Source organism: Haemorhous mexicanus, chromosome 2, assembly GCF_027477595.1.
Source record: "Haemorhous mexicanus isolate bHaeMex1 chromosome 2, bHaeMex1.pri, whole genome shotgun sequence".
NCBI lineage: Eukaryota > Metazoa > Chordata > Aves > Passeriformes > Fringillidae > Haemorhous > Haemorhous mexicanus.
In genome coordinates, this window is record NC_082342.1 from 114681232 (window position 1) to 114696758 (window position 15527).

The window sequence follows — 15527 nt, forward strand, 5'->3', positions numbered from 1 at the left end:
TCAGAGTGGCACTGGGTCCTGCTGAGTGACCAGTGTCACACGGACACTCAGAGTGACACTGGGTCCTGCTGAGTGACCAGTGTCACACGGACACTCAGAGTGGCACTGGGTCCTGCTGAGTGACCAGTGTCACACGGACACTCAGGGTGGCACTGGGTCCTGCTGAGTGACCAGTGTCACACGGACACTCAGGGTGGCACTGGGTCCTGCTGAGTGACCAGTGTCACACAGACACTCAGAGTGGCACTGGGTCCTGCTGAGTGACCAGTGTCACACAGACACTCAGAGTGGCACTGGGTCCTGCTGAGTGACCAGTGTCACACAGACACTCAGAGTGGCACTGGGTCCTGCTGAGTGACCAGTGTCACACGGACACTCATGGCACTGGGTCCTGCTGAGTGACCAGTGTCACATGGACACTCAGAGTGGCACTGGGTCCTGCTGAGTGACCAGTGTCACACGGACACTCAGGGTGGCACTGGGTCCTGCTGAGTGACCAGTGTCACACGGACACTCATGGCACTGGGTCCTGCTGAGTGACCAGTGTCACACGGACACTCAGAGTGGCACTGGGTCCTGCTGAGTGACCAGTGTCACATGGACACTCAGAGTGGCACTGGGTCCTGCTGAGTGACCAGTGTCACACGGACACTCAGAGTGGCACTGGGTCCTGCTGAGTGACCAGTGTCACACGGACACTCAGAGTGGCACTGGGTCCTGCTGAGTGACCAGTGTCACACGGACACTCAGGGTGGCACTGGGTCCTGCTGAGTGACCAGTGTCACACGGACACTCATGGCACTGGGTCCTGCTGAGTGACCAGTGTCACACGGACACTCATGGCACTGGGTCCTGCTGAGTGACCAGTGTCACACGGACACTCAGAGTGGCACTGGGTCCTGCTGAGTGACCAGTGTCACATGGACACTCAGAGTGGCACTGGGTCCTGCTGAGTGACCAGTGTCACACGGACACTCAGGGTGGCACTGGGTCCTGCTGAGTGACCAGTGTCACACGGACACTCATGGCACTGGGTCCTGCTGAGTGACCAGTGTCACATGGACACTCAGAGTGGCACTGGGTCCTGCTGAGTGACCAGTGTCACACGGACACTCATGGCACTGGGTCCTGCTGAGTGACCAGTGTCACACGGACACTCATGGCACTGGGTCCTGCTGAGTGACCAGTGTCACACGGACACTCATGGCACTGGGTCCTGCTGAGTGACCAGTGTCACACGGACACTCATGGCACTGGGTCCTGCTGAGTGACCAGTGTCACATGGACACTCAGAGTGGCACTGGGTCCTGCTGAGTGACCTGATGTGCAGGCTTGGCTGGCCCGTGCACACAGTCATAGAATGGCTTGGGTTGGAAGGGACCTTAAAATCATCTTGTTCCAATCCCCCTGCCATGGACAGGGACACCTTTCAATCACTAGAGCGTGTTGCTCAGAACTCCATCCAACCTGGTTTTGAACGCTTCCAGGGATGGGGCATCCACAGTTTCTCTGGTCACGCCGTGCCAGGGCCTCACACCCTCACAGTAAAGCAGCCATCTTGATGAGCAGCTCTGCCTGGCTCATCTTGTCATGGAGCACAGACAGGGCCTGAGAGCCGTAGGAGAAGGAGGGGATTGCCTGGCAGGAGGATGTGGTAGGGACACGGGGATGGGGGTGATGGCCCAGCATTGCAGCCAGTCTGTGTGTCAGCCTGGCCAGCTCCTGCTGTGTGACATGAGGATGGTGAGGGGTCTGGAGAGGAAGCTGTATGAGGAGGAGCTGAGGGGAATTTGTTCCAGGTTCGTTCAGCCTGGAGGAGACTGAGAGGAGACCTCACTGCAGTTACAGCTTCCTCATGAGGGGCAGAGGAGATGCAGGTACAGATCTCTTTTCTTTCATGACCAGTGACAGGACTCAAGGAAATGGCCTGAAGTTGTGTCAGGGAAGGTTAAGGCTGGGTATTAGAAAAAGGTTCTTCCCCCAGAGTGTGGTTCAGCACTGGAACAGGCTCCCCAGGGCAGTGGTCACAGCACCAAACCTGACTGAGCTTGAGAAGTGTTTGGGCAGTGCTCTCAGGCACATGGTGTGACTCTTGGGGTGTCCTGTGCTGGGCCAGGAGTTGGACTTGATGATCCTGATGGGTCTCTTCCAAATCAGCTTATTCTAAGATTCCACGTTTCTAGTCACTGCACCCCTCTGTATGTAAAAAGCCCTACTGAGGAGCCCAGAAGCCTGACCTCAGATAGGGATTTGTTGGTTGATCAGAACCTGTTGCTATTAACTGTGGAGCTGACAGGATTATAGAGCCAATGGGAAGGACAGCAGGTGACTTTCTGTTCCCAGGGAAGTTGAACATTTACTGTTCTTGGAGCCCTGGAGCTCAGTGCGAGGCAGCCCAGACCTTCTTGTGCTCTACAAGGCAGGCTCTGAGCTGTCCTGTGTTTGTGTGGCTCAGAGCGTGGGCATTCCATTTCTCTGTCAGGCTTTTAAATTAGAAAAATGTTTAATCACACAGGCACCTCCTGGACTTGACATTTAAGTATTTTTTAAAATAATAAAAAATAATACCACGCAAATATAGTGCAAAGATTTCTTGTTAATCATTTAATTCATACAGTGTTGCAACATTTAGCAATGTTATATCCAATGCCCATATAAATTATGAGTAATAAGAGTTGAATATCTTTCATTCTTTTCAGAAGACGTGAGAGAATCAGATATAGTGTGGGAGAGCTCCCACATACAGTATCAGTAATTGCAGTGCTACATATTATAAACGTACAGAGCTTACAATTCAATAAAAGTTAAGATATATATTTAAATTCTAATGAGATTTCATGTGTTGCTATTAGATCAAACACATGCCAATACTGAAAAAAGATTAGACTTTTCCATTATAACATTTGCATGAATGTAAGAATTTTTCTATAATGTTATGCTGAAAGTCCAGTAAAAAATATCAATGACCTTTTAATCGTAAATGATTTTATGTCCTGTATCTTTATTAGCTATTCTTTTTAAAATTAAAAGTACTTTTAAAATTAATTAATTTGTTGACAGTCCAGTACTTCAAGCGACAAATCACTGTTTTGTGATTTGTTCAGGGCTTACTGCACCAAAAATAAAGCATTCTTTGCAAAATTGTGTGTGTATGTTAAAGGAAGAGGGTTTGTAGCTGGTTACTGCACGTGCTCTGCTTTTTTCTGTTTATTAAAAGGGTCACAAAGGGAACTAGCTAAAAAAAGAAAAAGCCTCAAATTTATAAGCTTTAAAATTATAATTTTACATCTCTTTTTTGATCTGCTTTGTCTGTGAAATTAAGTTTGACAACTATTTTTTTGAATGATAGAAGACCTATAGTAACAGATTGAGAGTTCTCCATCAGTCAGTCTGGTTAGTGAGACAGAGAATCTCTTGTGTGGTGCGTAGTAAAGCACACCCCAGTTCTAATTATGTGTTGTGATCAACTTAAGAAAAGCAACATTCTCCAAGTCATAAAATAGAATCTTTGATTTTACTTCAATTTACAAAAGTCCCCTTTCTTATTATAAGGCAAAATGGATGATTTTTTTAATACTGAACATAGCTGTATTACTCTGAGCTTCTTTTGGGGCTTCTTTACTAACAATGTTGATATCCAGTGTAAATTTTAAATTGATTTATTTCTGTCAGATTGGAACTAAAGCCAGCTAAAGACCTTGCTATCCTCAGTATTTTCATTATTATTTTGATTAAGTTAATTACCACTCAATTTACTATTTTAACCATAGAATATGCAATTTTTCTGTGCATAAAAAAATATTTTGTTCACAAGTAATTCTGAAATGGGAGCAAAACAGTGACATCCTTTCTGAATCCCACATCTTTGAAAAGCTTACAAAGGAGAAAGAGCCCCTGATCTGGCAGTCTGGCACAAGGGAGTAAAGTGATGAATTGCACTGTTCAGTCATGGACTTGGACGATTTGACAATACCTTCCAAACCCTGTTATTCCTCCCCATCTAACCATCCCTGGGTGTTACTCAGTATTTGAAAAAGATACATGTGTGCTGAAAAAATACAAAGTGAGCCCTTATTTCAACATGAAAGCACTTCGGGGCAGAAAGAATTTATCTGTGCAAACACCTAAAAGAGATGGAGAGAATGTCAGGGAAGTAGATGTGATTAGTCATACCCAGTGGGAGAAAGCCTGCAGCTGTGAAGAATTCTGTCCTGACCTTAGAAGTAGACAGCTCGATTGTGTTTAACTGCTGCTGGCTAATACGTTCAGACAGTGCAAACTCTCACGCTCCTCTGAAGACAAAGGTGGGTACCAGAACATGCTTAATTGCAAATTCTTTGTACATCAGGTAAGGTTTAAATGCTGACCCTCTCTCTCAGAAGTAAGCACATGCAGAATTGTGTCTGAGCTGCCATCCTCCTCTCAGACTTTGGATGTGAAGGAAGTTTCTGGGTTAAGATGCTATCCAAGAAACTTCCCTCTTGCATAGCTTCTAGATTGGGATATTTTTTTCCCCCAGAAGGGATAAACCAGCATTTTTTGTAACAGTTAGACTCTTATCTAAGCACTGCCTGTGTCACAAAGCTCCAAGATGCCAGCTCTGACAATGGGGAATGCCAGAACAGGTTTGGCTCCAGACTGAAGAACTGATAATATGTTTAACTCTGTGGCTGCAAACTTAGTGAACTCCAGCAACTATTCACTGTCCCTTAAAATTGAAGAGTACTGTAAAAAGGCAAAACCATATCTGTAGCAGTGCAGGAATACTGGTCCTCTAGTAGATTATAAGGTATTTTGGTAGTGGGCAAGAGGTGCAGGTTGCTCTCAGATGCTTATAGGGGCTTCCATGCAGGCAGAAATTTTGGCCAGTGCCAGTTTTGGAAGATCAGAAATTGTGGGTTGAGGGTGGAATCGTCTCTCTTCAGGGATTGTATTTCACCTGGAAGCACCAGCTTTTTACACCTACAAATACAGCCTGTTGTGTCAGAGGGACAGGAAATCCTTTGCGTGGGGCCAGGTAGCACCTGGCTGAGAGTTGTTTAGAGTTTTTGTGGAGCACAGACCACATCCTGAGAACTGCATGTAGCCCACAGTTCATGCTGCTTACAGTTAAGTGTGGAAGATTCACTGCCCTACTGATTGCAGAAGTAATTAATAGCCTGTGGCTAGTTGCAGCACTGTGCAAAATGCTAAAAATTGTTACTTTTCTGCACAGCTGTAGAATACAGAAGACACAGGAGAATCTCAGTAAATCCTAGCAATGTTTTATTTTCAGTTGGGGTTCAGCCAGGAGAGCTGTAGCCCCTTCTATCCCCCTTCTATCTTTTGGTTGGTTAGTTTATTGGAAATTATTTGATCCACTTTTTGTGGAAATGTGCTCTCACCAGAAAGCACAGCACTGCCCAATGGCGCTGTAGTGCAAACAAAACAAATTGTGTGGGGAAATGACTGTGCTTCACCTCAGTATGTCTCTTACTGGAACTGATTCCTTCAGGCCTGAGAGCAAGATTGGAAAGAAGAGCAACAACAGAGCAATATCTCTCCCTCTAGTGCCTACAGACCCACACTTCCCAGAGAATGACAGCTCAAAGGAAGACTGAGAGAGAAGAAAAAAAAAAATGTCTTTCTGCAATGCATTTAGGACAAGCAAAAGCACATTCACAGCTAATTTTAAGCAGCCTTCAGAATGCAACACCTTATTAACTCACTTGTACCTAATCCTTGCATTCTGGTATTTTTAGAAGGCATCATGCAATTCAGCAGTAGTTTCAGCCCGTGTCTCCTTTGTAATAGATGACACCACTCTATTTCTCATTTTATTAAGAATTAGCTTTCTGACCATAAGCCTTACTCACATAACACATACTGATTTAACTAAATGAATTCAGAAATTATATTAGATACACATGGACACTCTTCTTTCTCCTCCCCTCTAAGATGGCCTTCTTAATTTGGCTTAAGAGAGCCCTAAGACTAGTCTAGGTGGAGCTGGTTAAGACCTGCCTCCACCACTTGCCTGTCTCATCCTTTGAGAGAAGAGTTTGGTCTAATTTCCTATCTGAAGCTGTAGGAGGGTAAAGTCTCCTCCATAGACTAAAGGTTCTTTTCTTGGCCAGCTTTATAGTGCAAGAACCCCCACCAGTACTGGACTGCAGAAATTTGAGTGCATGGATTTGGAGGCTTTTGAAGACAGTGCCTCTTCCTTTGGTGGCTTATTATTTTTTGATTGTGTGGGAACTCAGGGTGCAGCTGTATCAAGTGTAAACAGTACTATTTTGTCTGTGCCTGGTTTTATCCTGATCCAGTATCTCCCAGCCAGGAGGCTTAGGTTAGCTCTGGGCTGCCTCTAATGAGCTGCAAATGAAAACAAAGTCCTCTAGCCCGTGGTTTCTCTCTGTTATGTGTTATCTAATCAGGGCTCTCTGGAACAGGACTTTGGAAACCTGTTCCCTGCAAAAGCATATGAACTAGACTTATCAGTACTTTGTGTTAAGGCTGCTCCAGAGCAGAGAGAAATATAGAGCGGTCTTTTTGATGATTTTTTTTTTTTCATAAATGTATAATATGTTTTCATACAAAGATTGACATAAAAAAATCCTCCTTCTCTTTAGCATCATGTAGAGCCCTACTCAGAGGCACAGTACATCAAATACCAGCACATCAAGAGATAAAAACTGAATATTTTCTGGAATAAAACAAGGAATGAAAACTAAAACCAATTCCTGTTCCTTTGACTTGCTAGAATGTAGATAAAAAACCTAACATTTCTAGGGATTGGCTTGTGTACATGGGAAAGCTGCTGAAAATCAGTGAAATGTGTACTTAAAAGATGATTATTCTGCACCTTTCCCTGGATAGATCCTTAAATACTGTACAAACAGTGTTCTTCTGCAGTGTAGGTTAATCTGTTTCTAATAGGTAAAAAGAGACCATGCAGTTCTGTAGTGCTATTCTGCTGCCAGAATAGCTGGGCAGAGCCTTTTCTCCATGCAAAGAAGGTCTATCTTAATTGCAGTTAATCCAGTCAGAAAAGAGCAACAAATCTCTATGCACAAGAGGTATTTATCAGTCTAAAATGAGACAGGAAAACAATGAAGACTTCCCCAGAGAGTGCTGAGTCTGAGCTCTTATTTGGAGCTGTCCCTTCATTTCACCCCAAAGTTTCCCTGTTGAAAAGGTTCCCGGCTTAGGTTTGTGTCATACCACCTCCTTGTTTGTAACATTACAATGCATGAGGAAATTGTGTCCAGGGCTTCACTGTGCTGGCAAAATGTATCCCCACATCTGGGAGAGGGGTGAGAAGGGACAAGTTAAGGACAGGGCAGGTGTTTATCAGCTCTGGGTATTTTACATGGGAGGACTCAGATTCTTGGCATGGTCTGAGCTGCATCCAGCTGGGTGCCCAAAGGGACAGATGTGGCAGGAGCTCCTGTGGACACACACAGGCACTGGAGGTGTCCATCTGTGTTCACAGCACAGAGCAGCAGGCAGGGATCAACCTGGCCAGAGCATTAATCTCTCCTGTGATAAGATCCATAAATCACAGTATTCAGAACACGCAGGAGAAGTGGCAAAGAGCCCTGAAGATGGGGGATGTCATCCTCCCTGCCTACCCTGAAGTAGTAAAGCCTTTCTTGTAGCCCACAACAATTTCACCCATCAGTCTGTTTAGTCCTTCCTGTCAGAGCACTGTTTCATTTTCAAACACAAAAATTCCTAACTATCTTGAAATAGTAATTAATTTAATTCCCCTAAGCAGAGCAACCTGCAAATGGTATTTCTCCCATCTACCTCCAGTATCTCAGTATAGCAGAAGGCTTTTCCTACTCTCCTAATTTTTGAAGGACTCACCTGAGCCCTTTGTCTCAATCTTCTACAGCCTAAAAATAACTGTTCTTAAAATGGGTCTGTCTCTGAACAGATGTGGTTTCCTTAGTGTGGGTGATGTTGCAACAGGAAACCAACTTGCTACAGAACCAGAGTCACTATTTACACTAGTCCTGGGCTATGGGTAGAAACCTGTCACAAATTTTAACTCAGAAAAACAAAAGTTAGTCATAGGAAAAAGGGACAAAGTTAGAGAAATGAAGGAACTGTAGGAAGCCAGACTAGTTTTAAATTGAGGTAGGAAAAATGCAATCCATAACTTGTCATGACTGATGGGAATGAAAGCTAACTAGGGTACTGGTTAGACCACTGGAGGACTGATTCAAGATGTCTTACAAAAAGACTCCTTAAGAAAAAGACTTACAGAATATTGCCAGGGCAGGCACCCACCACTTTAATGTCAGTAGTTCAGACTGGATTTGTCTGCATGTGTTCTGAATGTAAAAGCGATAATGAAGATAGGAAATGAAAATATTTCTCCTTAACCCATGAAGAGAGGCTGAGAGCCTTGTTGGAATAAAATATCTTCTGCAGATTATGCAATCAGAATAGAGATTACATTTTCAGGGCCTTGAAACTCTCCATGTGGTATTTAACCCTTTGATGCACATTCTGCTTTGTGTTTCCATCACAGCCCGAGCAGGAAAGTCTGGGGCAGAGCACATAATTTCTTACACCGTGGGAGAAGCAGAAGTGACAAAAGCATTTCCAGAACATAGCTAGGAGAATGCTGAGATGCCACATGTGCATTCAGAAATTACTTTTCTAAAAACAGAGAGGACACCTGCAATTGTTGTAATTGCTGGTTTGGTGCTCATGTCCACAGATCAAAAGAAAAGGAGCTCTCCTCCTGTTAAATAAGGATTACTAATCCAAAGTGAAAGTCATAGGGAGAAGTCCTCTTTGTTTTGGAAGAACAATGGGAATTGGTTGTGCTCATTAAGTAAAAAGTCTTGCTTTGGTATATTTTTTTTCCCCTTTGTGTAATCAGTACTTTACAGATTTATGGAATATGAGATTATTTTCATTGACCTTCAGTATATCATAGAGCCTTCAGTTTCACTGAACTAACATTGTTGCTGAGCAGAACATGTTATGTGCCTTATGTTTGGCACAGTGTACCATGAAGAAAGTGCCCAGTCTTGGTGTGAAGGTATAAAAAAATGGAGCAGCCAAGGTTTCATTTCTTTGTCACAGTTTGACTTTCACAGTCTGACAACTGTGCTGCTCTTAGCTCCCCTCATGTGGTTCTCCACTAGACTCCATAACAGGGCAGGTCATAGTTGATACCTAATGTTTTTCAGTGCTTCTTGTATTTGTGAAACATCTGAGAGACAGATTTTCTTAGTAGTGTAGAGCTGCTGTGCTTGAAGGGGGTCTCTATAACACTCTCAGGCTATGAATTGTGGTAGAACATGCCAGCTGAGCATAGAAAGGAAAGAAAATGAAATATAAATTCATTACTGCAGAGCCAGAACAGCAAGGATAAATTCTGTCTGTTTCCAGGCATCTACTTTATATTCCCACCTAAGGATACCATTAGTGGAGACAAACGGAGCTCTTTTGATCACTTTCCACTGTGAAAAGGGTCAATCTTCCTTGCTCTTCACACTCCCTCCTACATGATCCTGACTCACCCTTGGGCTGACTTTCATATTCATTGAGCTGATGCAGCTCATTAACCCATCAGAAAACTGTCCTTTTTTCTTTTTTATTTTTTTTAACTTCTCTGGATTTATTTTCTGTCAGTTCAATGAGCTGAATCAGCTCAGCCAGGGGTCAGGTAAGTGTCAAAAGTAAGGAAGCATGGGTGGGAAACAGCCAGGATTAGGGGAAGGAAGAGGAGGAAGACAGGAAAAAGCACACAAGGTGAGGGAACAAGACTGCTTCTTTCAGTGACAGAAAGCCTTAAAATCAGCTTACCATGTCTGATTATATCCTTAGGAGGGTGATTTCCCTGGAATTCCTGTGGGTTCAGTGTAGAAAAGGGAGTTTCTTTAGAGAGTAGATAAAAAGGAAATAAAGGGAAGTAATCTAATTTAGGCACATAGGTTAGGCAATATAAATAGGCCTGTTGTTTACTGCAAAGAGCCCTGTGACCAAAGCTTTAAAACACAGTTAATGACTAAATGCCTTGAAAACCAAAAGGCCTCAATCAGAAAGACCATGCAAGCCTAGGGAGCAGGGCATGAGCCCCAGGTGGGTTGGCTGTGGGAGTCAGAGTCAAGCAAAGGCTGGTGAAGCTGATGTCACTTAGAATTTGCTCAGGCTCTGCCTGAGGAGGAAATCAGGAACACTCCTCTAGTGTACACCTTGTTTTCAGCCATTCCCTGTGTGCCACCAGCTCTCTCCTTAACTTTGTTTCTGTCTTGCTCTTTTTCACTTCTTGTCATCATTTGTAAAACTACTACTGAAAATGACCTACATAAATAAATAAATTGAATGAATAAATCATGAGGGAGAGAATGAATGTGTGAGTGTGTAGGTGGATGACACAGAGAACCAGGCTGGTGGGAGCAGCAGGAGCTATCAGTTCATTTGCTGTCAGCAGCAGAGCCCCAGGGAGGGTAAGGACATTAAGTATCTGATTGTGCAAGGTGCTGAGTGCCTTCATCTTCTGTCATTTTTGGAGATAATCAAAAGCATTTCCAGACCTTGCCAGTAGAGGCTTCCAGAAAGGATGAAGAAGGCAGAAGACTAAACCTGTGACTTTTATCCTTTGTTTTTTCAGTTTTCGGATCCCTAAGAATCTTTTCCCATAATGAATCTTTTGATAATTGCCTTTCATGGAGCCTTTTAAAACTATCAGTTGACCCTCAAGGCCCTGTGCAACTGAGTTTCTGGGATTCAGACAATGTAAGGCAGGAGAAACTTCCTTTTGCAAGAGCAAGTCTGGAAGGGTAATTTCAGAGTTTATATTGGTTGTATCCTCTCAGGTATGACTTTTACTCCATGGAAGACACTTGTGAGCCACTGATCCCTTGCCACACCACTGAGCCCTGGGACTTTTCTGTATGTGAGCATGAGGTGAACTCTGCAGTTCAGGAAGGATTTTGATGCTCCTTTGAGATTTGCCACGTCTCACCCCAGAGATGAAATGTGCCCGTTATGCTGACAGCTTTGCTCTTCAGAATGAGGCAAATACAGCTGGAATTCAACTGATTGCAGAAAGGCAAGGTATTATTAAATGGACAAATTCTGACCAAAAAAAAAAAAAAGGTTTAATTATCAGTGGTGTTTGCAGTAAGTACTCAGTGCTCCTGACCTTGCAGCAGTCCTCCCTTTTTGTTTCTGAGGAGTTCAGACCTTTGTGTGATATGTCCAGAAGATATGGTTGTATTATGGTATGAGGTAGATAGAGCAGCTTTTTAAAGAATGCTTGGAAATGTGTGTCCATAGCTGTGGGTTTTGTATATGTACACTTTCCTCTCACCTTTTTAAAATATGTGGCTCTTTAGCACTCATCACAGGAGTCTAGGTATTCCTCCTAAATGATAAGTAGCTGGATCAGAACTAAAGAAATTGTCTTTCTCTTCGAGTCAAGTATGGCTTGCTCCTGTTCTCTTCTAAAAGTTTGCTCTGCCACAAACTTTACAGTTGACCATTGGAAGTGTCGTGGGAGATCCAAATGACACACAGTGCCACCAGCTCTTGGGTACATTATGCACTCCCCTGAAGAGCACAGGAAAGGAAAACAGGATTTTTCAGTTTCTTTTTCAGCATTCAGGGTAGCAGCAGAATTGAGAATAGGATATAGAGGATGAGGTACTGTTGGTTGCAGGCTGTGCTTTTGAGAAGATGTGATGTTCTAAATCGATTTCCTCTTTAAACTTGGCAATTGTGTATGCAGGAATAGGGAATTACAATAACAAAGTTTGGAATTCATAAATACACTTATAACTCTGGTCAAGTGCAAATCCCTCAGGTGGTGAGAAAGGCACAGTGAGCCTATCAGTCACAGGCAGAACAGTCTCCACAGATTGCTCCCCAGAGGTTGCTCAGAATCAACCATTTATTCAGCTGTGAGATGCTGTTCACATACAAAGTAGGCCAGGATGTCACCTGACTGTGGCTGACAGCCAGTCCACTGACTGAGTCTAGAGCTTATTGCATATGTGTAAGTCCAAGGTTACCTAAGCTGACTCAAGAAGAAGGAGAAAATTCAAAGGAAAATTTGGGCAGCTGCACCAGAAACCTCATTATTGTAAATCTGGGAGCCTCCAGAATGACTTGTGAACATCCCTGTCAGGTCAAACATTGTTACCCTCCAATCCTCCAGATAATTCTGCTCCCTGTAGGACCTGATGGGTCAATATCACTGGCAAACTGCATGAGCTTGCTTTGCGCCAGGGCTGTGCAGGACATGTCCAGCCCTTCCAAGTGGTTTCGAGCCTGTGACAGCAGGCCATGGCCAGGACTGATGCAGGAGCTGTGCTCCTTGTCACCCTGGGAATGCCACCACCTTTCTGGATCCTTCCTTGCCTTGGACATCTTCTGTCCATCCTCACAGTGTAAAGTCTTGAAGCAGTGGATGAGGGAGTTGTGGCCATAGGCTGATGTGGGCAGCCAGACAAGTGCTGCCCTGTTAGAGATTCTGTGCCTTATCTTCTATTTGATCTCTTTCTCAGGTGGCTGAAAACAATGGAAATTAAAAGGTATTTACATGATGCAGAAACCTCCATTCCATCTTCAGGGGGAACTGATCCATATAGGTACATAAAGCCTCAGTGACAGTCAGTGGGCTGAATCCTACAGAATGGAAAGGGGAAGACAAAACACCACACTTGGTGGGATTTCCAGAAGGATTTCGTTACTTAAGGTTCACACTGATTTAAGAGCAGGTGCCTAACTACTTAAGCATATTTGTAAACCTATCAAGTGTGCATTTGTATGCATAGATGTCTAAATATTTACCTTTGTACAGCATTTAGTAACTCAGAAATAAGTTTTTCTGTTCAGCTCCAGTGCAGGAGCCTGTACAGTCATGCAAACATGGCCCTACCTCTCAGCAGGGGATATGAAGTCTGGCACTACATGGATTTAACTCAGACATTTGGCTTCTCAATCAGAACTGCACTTGAATGCTTTTTAAAGTGCTCCCTTATTCAGCTAGAGCAAAAGAAGTGGTGTTAGCACACCACCCTGTCAGTGCCCTCCACTCCTTTGGGTAAGGATTGTCCCTGTGTTGAAGACCGCATCCATGGAAACTACAGAGGTGGCTGCTCTCCACCCTTTTCCAGGCATACCCTTGTCAGCTTCCTTGTATGTTTCTCAGCATTTGAATCTAAAAGAGCTATTAAAAATCTTAAAAGGATCAGAGATAACATTTACTTGCTATTTACACACCTATTCCCAGTCAAATAACTCACAGTGCCTCAGCCACCTTGCCTGATAATCAGGACAGCATATGGAATAGTATGTGCTTCTCCCTTTCACCTCCACTCTCTCCATCACTGCTGCAATCCAGTACCCAGAGCACTGTCCTGAATACAGATTTCCTTCTTCCTGCTCTGTTTATTTCCTTTAAGGCATTTTTTTCCCCTCTTGTGGATTGACAGACTTATCAACACCAGCTAAGATTCATTTAATATGCCCAGCATAAGCCAAACAGGATCCTGGCCTGTCTCTTCATATTCTTTTCTCACAAATAAATGGTTTTAACTGCAATTATTTGCATTGCCTGCTGAAATATTTAGCAAATGCAATAGTTTGGTAGTCAGGTGTTGCTGTAACCTATCCTGAATGTTAAGTCTATAAGCCAATTCTGCAGATGCCTGCTTGGATTTTTATTTTGTTTTTCTTCTTGGCTGTGATGAAGCAATATCCCCAGGAAACAGGGACACAGCAGAACCCTGGGCTGGATGCTGCACTCCTGGTCTCTGTGTTGGAGATGTGCAGGGGCATCCATGCACAGCAGGCCTGCAGAATTAATCCCAGATGCCAAATGTGGAGATGAGTAGCACGTGGCAAAGCTTTGAATTTTTCATTTTTCATTCATTAAAAGGCAGTCAAAAAGAAAAGAGCTTCGTACTCATCCTCCTGAGTGCTGTCACACTCACTCATATGCACACATACACTGCTGCCTTTCCAGTTAATACCAAGGGATATAATGCCACAGTGAGCAGAGAACTGTAGCAGATTTCTGTGGATTATGGAGTATATTTTTATGGATCCAATTGCAAAAGAATCATTGCTAATTTTTTTGAGGTTTTAGTGTCTTGCAAAAATATTTTTCTTTTTTTTCCTCTTTGTCCAATTTAAAATCTCCTCTGGCATTAGGCAAAATATTTCTCTTATTAATCCTCATCAATATAGTCCTAGTTTGCTTCAGATGCTCTGCTGGATGTCCTGACTTTCCACCCCAAATCATCACCTGAATATGCTTATCTACCTGTAGGAATTCTCTCCTTGGCTACCACAACCTTCCTGCAGGCATGGAGCAGCTGTCCATGGGCAGCAGCATGCACAGGCACTCAGAGGCATCCCTTTAATCGGAGGTTACAGGCCACTGTCAAGTGCTGGTGGACAGAGTGCAGGCCAGACTGTCAGAGGTGCCAGCTGAATGCAGAGCAGTCACATGGATATCACCTCTTGGTGATAACAGCAGAAGAAAAAATGCCTTTATTCACTGTAAAGAACATTGGCAAGGCATGCCCAACTCATCCACAGTCCTGAAATCGAATGGAGAACAAGAAAGACTTGCATCTCTGTCTCCTTGTTTATAAACCTGTCTGTAACACACTCCAGGGCTCCATGCTCCTTTTCTGATAGATGTGCAAAGCCTGCAGATGGTCACTTTGTCCAGCTTCCAGGCTAACACAAGGGCCATATCTGGGACGTCCTGGGGGTTATGGTCTTGATGTTGGCACATCAGAGTATGTGACATCAGAGGATATTCTGCCTGCAGCTTCCCAAAATTACTGGAAAGGCTTTTATGGAAGATTGTACCTTTTTACAGTGTGTCACTGATAGACAGCGGTGATGCTGTCACTCTTAGGGAAGTGACAGTGTTCCTACCTCCACAGCATGTTCACCTTGGTGCACGTGTTCTGATTTAAGGGTTTAAAAAAACCATCTTAAAAGAATTCTCTCAGTGTGTAAATGATATTGACACATCAAGGATGCAATTATCATTCTGCTCACGGAAGGGAAATGTTGAAAAGTAACCCTTCAGCCCATTCCTAGTATTTTCTATTTATAATTCACCAAACGTACACTTTTAAAATTGTGATACTTTCTAAGATTTTTTTAAGTGTTGAGTTTTGGGTTGTTTTTTTTTTTTTTCTACATTAGCCCTCTCTCTGTCATGAGGCAAATGGCTTGGGGAAGTCCCCACAAGTCACTTGGGAGCACTTGTTGAACAGTTGGAGTTACAGAGCAGCATTCACCTTTGGCAAGAGCTGTCTCTGATCTTCAGGACAGCATGGGAAAGTGCATACAGGGCATTCTAATCCATGCAGGCAGATATTTGTCCTTGTAAAAAAAAGAATCCTCATGGCACAGGAAATCTGTCCCAGGAATCTTTGTACAGGCAAGTCCTTGACTTCTAGAAACAGGGAAATTAGGAAAAATACTTGCCCTCTGCTTCTAAACTCTTCTAGGCATCTGGGTTTGGCCCCTATTGGATAAAGAGTTGTTGA